The sequence below is a fragment of the Marmota marmota genome, unplaced genomic scaffold, assembly GCF_001458135.2.
Source record: "Marmota marmota marmota unplaced genomic scaffold, marMar, whole genome shotgun sequence".
Lineage (NCBI taxonomy): Eukaryota > Metazoa > Chordata > Mammalia > Rodentia > Sciuridae > Marmota > Marmota marmota.
In genome coordinates this window covers 10,948,817-10,959,409 of record NW_026000153.1, presented here as the reverse complement: position 1 = coordinate 10,959,409, position 10,593 = coordinate 10,948,817, and positions in this window count along the sequence as shown.

Below are 10,593 nucleotides of genomic sequence, written 5' to 3'. Positions count from 1 at the left end.
CCTCCTGAAATGTCCATCCGTCCTTTCTCCCTATCTGTTCCTCAGATGTGAGCGGTTTTTCTTCCATCTTACACATCTCCAGGGACAGGCAACTTAAAACAAAAGTGAAGCAAAACAAAAGAGGAATCTTAAAATGGCTATCCATCCTCTCGCCCTGCCCTCAGGGGCAAACAGTTTACCTTATCACTTACCCTCAGTAGTTCCCCATGCGGCCCACCAAATGCCGCAGTCTGGCTGGGCACAATTCAGGAGCCACTTGTCAAAAGAAACGAACTTTATTTTTAGAACCACACATGCCAAACAAAACAGCTCCTCAGGAAAAACCCTCAGAGCCCCAACTGCCACCACCGGCTTCCCACAAGCCTCTCCACCTCCCCCACTCCTCCTGCTCTTGAGGCCTATTGGCTGGGTCATGTGGGTGGAGCCAAAAAAGTCCCCCAATGAGCAGCTCCATGGTCTGAAAGGGCAGGGAAACAGCCCAATGAGCATCACCGCAGAGGAGCCAATCAGTTGGCAGCTAGAAGTTGCTGGGGCCGCTGTGAGCCAATCATCAGCTGGCAGCTGGAAGTTTGCTGGCAGCTGGAAGTTTGCTGGGGCCCCTTCGGCTGTGGCTCTCAACAACACACACTCACTATTTGAGCCCATCTTGATGACAGGCAAGGGTTGTGCATAGATGCCCCTTGTGTGCCAGATACCATACCTTTAAGATAGTCTTCAAGCTTTCACAACCATAACTTGGAGGTGGGGTTTGCTTTTCCCAACTTGTATATGAAAAGCTGGAGATAAAATTGCATTTAGCTGGTTCCTCAAGTTCATATAGCAATAGGAAGTACTCAAGCTAGACTCAAGCCAAATCCTCTGTCCCTCCTGTTCCCGAATGAACAATAGCACTCAGCCCCATTGTGGCTGAGTTCTGGCCTCAGACTCTTGGGGAACCCATGAGCTCCCCCATAGCCATGCTGCCCCTCCTCATGTGCATATTGCTATTGCCTCAGTTTCCCTACTCAGTCTTCCCATATGTTGATGTCTGGAGCCCTATCCTGATTTACCCAGATTCCTCACTTCCTCTTTAATGCCCATTCAAAAAGGTCAATATATTTATTTAATCCAGTAAAATGAAGCTTCATTTAAAGAGCCAGCTATTCAGTTCACAAATTGGAATAAAGAGAGTGTATTGACATGGACATGTGGAAACCCTCTCCAGGAGAACACAAGGAACAGTCTGACTCTCTGAGAGGCATTGTGTTTCCAGGAAATGCACACACCAAATCTTAGCTATAGTTGCAATGTCATGATCTGTTCCCCAGCATTTCTGAAAGAATAGCAATACAAACACAAAAGGGATACATGGTCATCTTAGGAAGCTGATAAAAGAATAAAGAAGAAAAACCTATTGTCTTTATCACCCAGATATATATGTATTAACCACTTACAAAATCAGATTATATTTTTTATTATATAATACAAAGTGTGTGTGTGTGCGTGTGTGTGTGTGTGTGTGTGTGTGTGTGTGTGTGTATATATATATATATGTATAAATTCAGGTGTCTACTCTTTGTGATATTGACATTTAACTACTTTTTGGTAATCATTTTTAGTTGTTGCCTCGTCTTATTGTATAAATCAGGACTTTCCAAGTTTGGCTGTGTTTCATAATCGCCTGAGGAGTTTAAACAGTTTTGGAAATTTCTAAGCTTTCCCCTGCATGTTGCTGCACCAGAGTTTCTAGGTTTAGAAGTTTGCATTTTTACAGGCCTCCCTGGTGATTCAGATATAGCTTGTCCTGCTGCGTCCCATTTTTGGAACTGCTGGTGTCCCAGTGCCATCTTAAGCAATGAGAAGTGGCACCAGGCACAGGGCCACCTGCAGCCCTTGGTGAAAGCTGTCATTTCAGAGGATCCTGGGAAGGTTCAGCTGGTCAAGCATCCTTCTGGCTCTCTTCTTGAAGGCAGATAACTGAGCGAGCTCCTGGAGTTGGCATGCAAAAGAGAACCCTAGAAAAGAAGAGGGGCTTGTTGAAATGGACAAGGTCCTACATTTCCTATTAGCATAAAAAGAAGGCTGTTTGATCACATTTTGGAATTTCTTGTAAGACTTACAGTCAGTTTTTTTTTCCTTTTCTTTTTGCTAATGCCATCACATATATCTTTATGTTGGAGAGGTGGGTAATATTGTGATTTCTTTTATCCTCTTCAACTCTTTCCCAACAACTGAACCCTCCTGCCTATTCTGGGTGTTGAACTGGCTGCTCTAGTTGAATGTGGACAGTGTCCAGCCAGCTGTTGAGAAGCTTGCTTAAAGCCTCACACATGCCCTTTGGGAATGTAAGCTCTAACCCCACTGCTGGAGGCTTTGCAGTAGTCTAATGATTCCTTGGCCATTTCAGTATCGTGATTCTAACAAATCAACATTTTCTTCCCATCTGTGCCCTATCCTATCACCAGGACTGCCCTTTGGCCAATAGCTGGGTTGGTGGGTTGGCCCTCATCAGGAGTCCTGCCTCTGCCACCTGGCCCCTCACTGCATTCTGTCCAGTCTTTCTGCTGATCTTTACCTCTCTTCTACTTCTACCTCCAAATGGTGCAGGAACAGTCGCTCCAACACTGGGGGCCTGGCTGCCATGTTCTCTCTAGAGGCCCTTGCTCTACCTGGCCTCCTCTTAAGGCTTTTTTCAAGGATGTGGGAGTGGCCATACCCCTGTGTGTCAGGTTTGGATCAAGGGTTCAGAGGGACACCCAGTTTGTCTTTGCACTCTTGCTAGCTACACCCATCCCTTCCAGTAGTCCCCACTCTATGCATCTAAGCCCTATAGCCTGCCCAACATCACCTTCCTGCCCCACCCTATGAGGACTATGGCTTATGGGTGCTTAGTGGCTTCAAGTTCCATACAAGGACTCAGATCCTTTTGGGCATCAGAATGACTCATTTTAGTGGCATCCTGAATCCAACTTAGAACTTCTAACTTCACAGCTCCTAGATGGTGGGTGTTGGTGCCTACTGACCAGAGCTGGGGGCTGGCCCAGCCTGGGTGGCTGGGGTGTTATTGGCCCTGAGCATTGCCAGCACTGCTGACTCTTCCAGGCTTGATTTCCCATTGATTCTTGTCACCCCTTTCCTTCTACCACCACTGGCAGAAAATAGGCACTACAATTGAGCCCCCTGCCTTCCCGGCCTAGTATTCTTCAACTTGATGAATGCTGGACTCAAACTATGTTTGGTAATCTCAGATTTTGTGCAAGGATGTGGACGGGCAGAGGCTATGATTGCAGATATAAGTGGCTGATCCTTCCTAGCCCTCCCAATATCATTTCCACCATTCAACAATCTTTCTTTTGGATTAGAAGCCATTGACTCTTTTGGAGTCCCCACTTAAAACAGATGTCTTGAGAGGAATCACACTTTCAGCCTCTCTCTGTGTTCGCATGGATAGCTCTGGGGTTGTATCATGCTAGTTGATGGACAACAGAAAGAAACGTCTACTTTTTTCCTGAATTAGAATTCACAATTTATGTGCCAACTGCTGTGCAAAGTTCTTTGATATGCTTTACTTCATTAATTGTTACTTCATGAGGCAACATTAGGACCTGCCTTTTGTGGACCAGGAGATAGAGACCCAGAAAGAATAAGAAAAATGCCCACACAGCAAATAAATGTGATAAGATAAATTTGGGTTTCAGGTAATACTGTCCCAAGGGATGTGGAAATGGTACCTCTCTGCCATCTTCATTCTCTACTTCCATCATAGTCACAGTGCAACATTGATGTGTCTTGCTTTCTGCATTCCTTCCCTGATCTGCTTGTGGTTCCTAACTGTAACCTTCTATCCCACCTTACTTTTTGCCCCTTTACCTCCCCTTCCCACACCAGCCCTCTCAGACCCCAAGCTTGCTATAGTTTTCCCCTTTTCCTAGAGGAGAGATGAAGAGTCCTCTGCATGTCCCAGGAGCCGACAGCATTTCTGAGGAAGGTGGTGGGCTGGGGCAGGGGCTATGGGAACTGGCTTTGGTATCCACATGATGCCTTGCCTTTGTCTCCTAATCATTTCCTGTCCATTGGCTGCTTCTTGCCATTGAAATCCTGTAATAAAGGGCCATTGTACTTTTTTTCCCAAACAGAATTGGGCCTGTCTTTCCCAAGGCAGATAGGAGCCTGCCTTTTTCAGACATCATCGGCAGTGCCACTGTCCCCGCTGGTCCTTATTCTCCCCTAACAATAGCAGTCAGGTGCTGCCAAGAGCATGACTCGGTGCAGCTGGAGGCCCCAGTAAGTGCTGGGGTGTGCAGAAGGGCTTGATTCCTTGCCTTTCTTGAGGATCTTCAGGCCAATTTGGGGTGTGAGGCAGATAAGTGGTGAAGCCTCAGGGCCAAGCCCCTTTATCCGAGCCTCTCAGAGACCTGCCTGCACTTGCCACATCTTCTCTCATTTTCTGAATTGGGCTCTTGCAGGAAGGGCACAGGAAGCCACTATGCTCTGTAAGACATTATCCCTCAGAAAAGGGCTTCCCCAACTTCACTGTGTGGCGGGGATCACCTGGGGATCTTGTTAAAACGCAGGGTTTGATTCAGCCTGAGGTTCTGCATTTCTAACAAGCTTCTAAGGAGACCAAAGTTGTTGGTTCAGGGACCATGTTTTCAGTAGCTAGGCCTCAAGGACTTTCTCACTGTGGTCACTTTGACCTTTAATTTCATCTTTGTGGGGATTAGCGCCTCAGATTGTCAAGCAGAGTTGTGTTGGTTCATTTACCTATTCATTCACCCAATAAATATGCAAGGAGTGCCTACTATTGTTTAGGAATGAGGACACCTCAGGGATGAAGATAGAATGTTCTCCCTGTAACTGTCAGCAGTGGAAGCCGGCAATTAAACCGATAATTACGGCACAGTGAGTCAAGTGAGATAAATGAAATGATAGAGGAAGTATTTCCCAGGAGCAGGATCCTTGACAAACACATTCATTGCTGAAAGAGGGAGAGGTGGCGGGAGCTAGGAAAACAGAGGAAGATGGAAGCTGAGGAGCAGTGAGACCAGAAAGGAGTCCACGAGGCCTCCTCACATCCTGTACTGGGTATTCCATATGGAGACCTGGGGCGCTGATGAGTTGCTGATACGGGAATATTTCCTGTCTGGCTCTGCTCAAACACCTCTCTCCTGCTCCTTCTCTCCCCACTTACCTTTCCTGGGGTTCTAGGAAGTATCATCCGGAGACTAACTATAAACCAAACTCTTTTAACTTTCAGAGTGTTTTAAACAATGGGAAAATTTGTTCCATAATTTAATTGAGGTTCCCATGAATCACTATTTTAGACTAGTCTGGCCCTTGCTTAATTCCAACTGTCAGACCCAGACCCAGGGACATGAATGACTCTTCCCTGCAGGCATCCCTTCCTTTTTTTTTTTTTTTTTTTTTTTTAACCAGAGAGCATATTCCCAAGTCTCTCTACCGAGAAGTCCTTCTACTCTCTTCAAAGCAGTCCTCTGGTAGGGTGAATTTTAGGGTGATCAGAGCTCAAATATGATACCACTGTATTTTAAAGTATTAAGTGATTTAATTCTTATAAGAAGATCCTGGCAAGCTTTGTTTTTGTTTCCACAATAAATATGAAACAGGGGAGGCACTAAACTTCCCCTAATATCACTCTTCTGGGCGTGTCCGGGGTGCTGAAGCTCCCCTTGATTAAAACAGTTGGTACTATCCTGCAGTTGCAGTGGTGCTGAGCTAGGCCAGGCAGCCAGGAACTCAGTCATGGTTGTCTATCTCTTGGGAAATTCACTCACTCCTTTGGGCTTCAGTGTCCTGTATAAAAAGAAGTATGGATCCCTAGAGCTCTTGCCACCTCTAACTCGTGGTGGTCTTTGTGGGCACAAGTTATTATAACTTTAGCTATCAATGGTCAGTTAGGGACTTGGCCCAGGTCCCCTTTGCTGTACTCAGAGAAAGAAAGTTGTCAGATGAGGAACCTGTTTTGTTTCTGCAGCTTCCTTTAGCACTGCCTTTGGGCCTCTTGCTTATGCTGTTCCTGAGGCTGTGAATGCTTTTCCTGGCCTGCACCACTTGCTCTCTACTCTAGTTGTCTTTTGGCGTCTATCTCATTTGCTACCTCCTCCACTGAGCTATTCACAACTTCTGCTTTCAAAGATCCATCTGTCCATCCATCCATCTATACATACATCCATCTAACCATCTATCCATATCACCCACTTGTTTCTGATCAAGATGTCAGACTGGGCCAACCTGTCCTTTCACATCATGATAAGATGGATTTAAAGTCCTCATATGGATTCAGCTTGACATGACTGCAACCATCTTGAGTTGTAACTGCCATGCTTGCCCCTGAGTAACCCTCCTTGGTTTCCTCCACATAATTCCCCAGCAGAGTGTAAATAGACAAAACCATGAGAGTGGTATGTGAAGCTTTACAACCAGACCCTGGTGCCAGGAATGTGCCTGTTAGATATTAGTTTGAAATAAATCCAATACATCCTGGTTTTGTATGAAGTCACTTTTGCCCTGATCACTTTATTAACTCTCATCTTTTGACCTAAATCACAGGGACCCACCTGACTTGCTGCCACCTGGGACCACAGTTCTGTCAGTAGGTCTATAATAAATTACACTCTGTCAAATCCTGGATCTTTCTGTCACCTTTTTCTGTCTCATGACACTTTGTAACCTGGAACTAGCTTGTTCTGAAACAGTGCATTATAAAGATTCTGAAAAACCAAAGCCTCTCCAGAATTTACATAAATTTCCTTGGGCTTGTTATTTGCTATCACCTTTGGCTTGAGGCTCCTTATTCTGCTGGGTGATTGGCTTAGGGATCACCTTGCCAATGTTATGTTCTTTATGTCCTTTTGAGTCTGTATCCCATTAACTCAGTCATGGGACTCAGTCATTTTCCTCTGCATCTACCACTTCAGCCATTCATACAAGGCTTCCACATTGTGGTTGTCTTGTAGGTACAGAATAATTACAGCATAGAAAATACAGTCTCAGTGTTACATGTTCTGACATCTAAACACCCAAGGGTCATCTCTACAATTTGGATTCCAACTTCATCTCAGCTTACAACTGATTTCCTTCCAAAAATGAAATCTAATAACAGCTGTTAAAATAAGATACTTTAATTTCTTTCCTGACTTCAAATTAATTCAGCAGGAATTTATTTTAGACTGATCCAAGAATTGGGCCAGGCACTATACCAGATGCTTGGAGAAATATGGGTACATAACCACAGGACTAGGTAAGCATTGAACATGTCACAGTTCTGTACAGGATGCAGAAGGCAGTGAACCGTGGGAGGAGGAGGTATCTCTATTCTTGGGTTTGAAACTCTTTTGTATCAAAGGTAATAGTTCAGCTAAATTTTGAAAACTGGTATTTAGCAATTAGTTGGGGAGAAGAGATTCCTTGCACAGAGAGTGGCAAGGGCTAAGGCACAGAAGCATGTTTTTTTGAAACATTTTAAGAATTCTGAATAATTCAGTCTTGTTGAAATGGAAGCAGGGGTGTGCTGGTAAATCTTTAATGATCTGTTCTCTACTCCTAACACACACACACACACACACACACACACACACACACACACGAAGAAGAGAAATAAAAAGCCCAATCTGCCGATTTCCATGGTGTAAATATTATCACCATGATGGGTTTCAAGCTACAAAGCAATGTCACTGGATGTAGAGTTGGGAAGACATGGTCATGGTTGGTCTTCATGAGCGGGTAGAAGCCAGCACCAGTACCCCAGACTACAGAGCACAGAAGAGGCTGAAGAGACAAGGGTGATAATTTTGTTCTACTCCAAGTCACAAACTTTGTTCTTGCTTTATTGTCTTATTGCCAGCACCTTTAGCAGGAGTCTGGCACAGAATAGGCACTCAATAAATATTTGTTGAATGAATGAATACGTGAAGAGTGATAACACCTACACAGTCGTTAGACTTTAGCCTCCAGGGTGTCAGAAACCAAGAATGTTTCCAGATGTAAGGAGTGCTGTGATGAATTTTTATTTATACAGATTATTCTGAAAGCAATAATGTGGGGAGGTTTGAGGTGAGGCTGGCAGTTGGGTCTATTGCAATAATCCCAGTAGTAGTTAATTATGTCTGAGCTAAGGCAAGGCACATGGGATTGGAGAACTGTCAAAGATTTGAAACAGAATCTGAGGTCATTAAATTTGCATTTTGGAATAATCACTTTAAAGTGTTATCAATGACTGGGCCTGTGTTTTCTCCCTTTGAATCATTTTGTTGTTTCACTTGAATTGTTTTATTGTCTAATCCAGGCTTCACTGATTTTTCTCTGCACCTGGTAATGCAGGATACTTTCTCCCTAGTGCTTTCTAGAGGTTATGGTCCATTAGTAGTCTTATTTGTTACTGCCCTGCCTTGGAGGATGGCAAGTTGTGCCTCATTCCCTGGAGGAGATTGTGGGAGTCATTTCTTTGAAAACTTCACCCTCAGTAGTAACCAGTGTGAGCTGTGTGTGCTGTGTCTTTCTAGTTCCTGAGGAGGACTGGTCTCCTTCCCACTGGCGCCCCTGTGCACAGGAAGCTACTCCTGTTCTGGGCCACTCCCATCCAGGTCTTTGTCAAGTCAACAGCACCTCTTTCTCCATCTTTATTATGTTTTGATAGTGAAGGTCAAGACTTTCCTCTTGCTTAACAGACTTGAAGGGAACCTGTCTTCTCCTGCCCCAGGGTTTCAACTAGAGTCCATAAAAACTGTACTGTGGGACACAAGTGACCAGTACCAAAACACTTCCAGAGTTGCCTGTCTCTGAGGAGCAAGTGTCTGCTACTGGGCCAAGATTGTGCATCCAGCCCCTTCTTCCATTAGTGTGAGTTCTCTGTCATGCATGGAGCAGATTTTTCCCTCTGTGCTCTCTGCTGGGCAAGTGTGAACACTACTGGGCTCAGTCCAGTGCAGCTGAATGCCCAGATCTCATTCCTCACCTCAACTTTGGGGATTCCACTTTGCCGAGAGGTCCCAACCCTCATTGGTCAGGGATGCTGGGGTTCTCAACTTCAATTTTAACTCCATTTGGGTCAGAGCTGTTTAGGTGAGCCTGCAGGATAGAGAGTGATAGGCCAGATGTCTTAAGGAAGCATCCTGGTGTTCTGAGGGCTGCTGGCCCCTGGTCCCTCACTCCCAGGACTGCTTTCTAGTAGACAAGGAACAGGGGTTCCAGGTCTGTACCACTCTCTCTCTGGCTAGAGCTGAAAGGGCTGGTTTCCCTGAGCTTCTTAAACTTGCCTTTCTTCTGCTGATGCCTTGCTCTTGAAAAAAGAGAAGTCACCAGGGGTTAATTAATAACATTCCACGGTTCTACTATGTGTGCTGGATTATTTGGCTGTTTGATTAGTTGAACTGTTGGTCTTAGACTCATCTCATTTGATTTCCTCATTAACTTCTTTGGTTTTGAGGAGGCAGAGATCATTCAACTTAAAGCTCCCCATGTTATTGATTTTAAAGATTGAATATTTTTAATAAAACAGACTGGGCTTTCTCCACTTGAGATAAGTAGGTATGTGTCATTATTTTGCTCTTTATGTGGGGTTTGAAGGGCTTCCTTTTCACAGGTGAACTCCTTAATTGGATGCCACACTGTTTTTGAATTTATTCTGAAACTCAGCTGGGGACACTGTGGACAAGGACACTGTTGATCAAGGGAAGCCACTTACTTTATAATTTCTTAAGACAGATTGTTGAATAAACTATAGTTCTGTTAATGTCCTTTTTCTCATTTCCAGAGAAAACCCAATTATCCTTTTTCCTGAGAGCAATACCAGAAATCTCCAGGAGGAAGGATGACCCTACTTCACAGCTATGACCTTATGGGTCCTGGGGACTTGGAGGTGCCTCCCCAGCATTGCCCCCAGGCCTGCAGTCTAGGCTGATGAGCTGAGTTGGCCAATTGCCTATCCTCTCCAGCTTTTGGCTTCCTGCCTCCAAATAGCCCTAACCCTTTCCTAAAACAGCAACCAATGGGTTCAGGGAGAATCAGCAAGTACCAGGTTTTTGTGAAGCATCAGCTGGGATGTTCTGTCTCATGTGGGGATCCACATCTCCCAATCTTTCCACCTGCCATTTTGACATCCTCTCCAAAGCTTAGCTTGAAAATAAGTCTCCTCTTCTGTCCCCGCTCCCATTCACATTGCCTTGGAGGTTTGGTTCATGAAGCCTGTTGTCTTTACAATTATCTTCTCCTTTCTTGAAGGCATTCATTGGTCTTGATGATCAGCAGTGCTTGTATATGGGCTCTTGTACTTAGAACCTCTTTTATCTTTGCTTGGAAGTGTCTCTCCTAGACCTCAACATCCCACAGTGGAAGGAATCTATTTCTTTCCTGGTTGGAAGGGTGTTACTGAGGACATGCTTGAGCTATCCCCTTCCCAGCAGAAGAGAAAGTTAAACTCATTTATCACCAGCAGCAGGATGTTCTTGAAGAAACCCCTGTTGTTTCCTCATGTGGCCCATAACATTTTTCAATTTGGAACGAGTTTTGTCGTGGGTAGATTTTCCATTACTGTAAACTTCAAACCTAGTAGTAATCTAAAGGATATCACAAGGGTCACCTACCTTATTTTCCTTT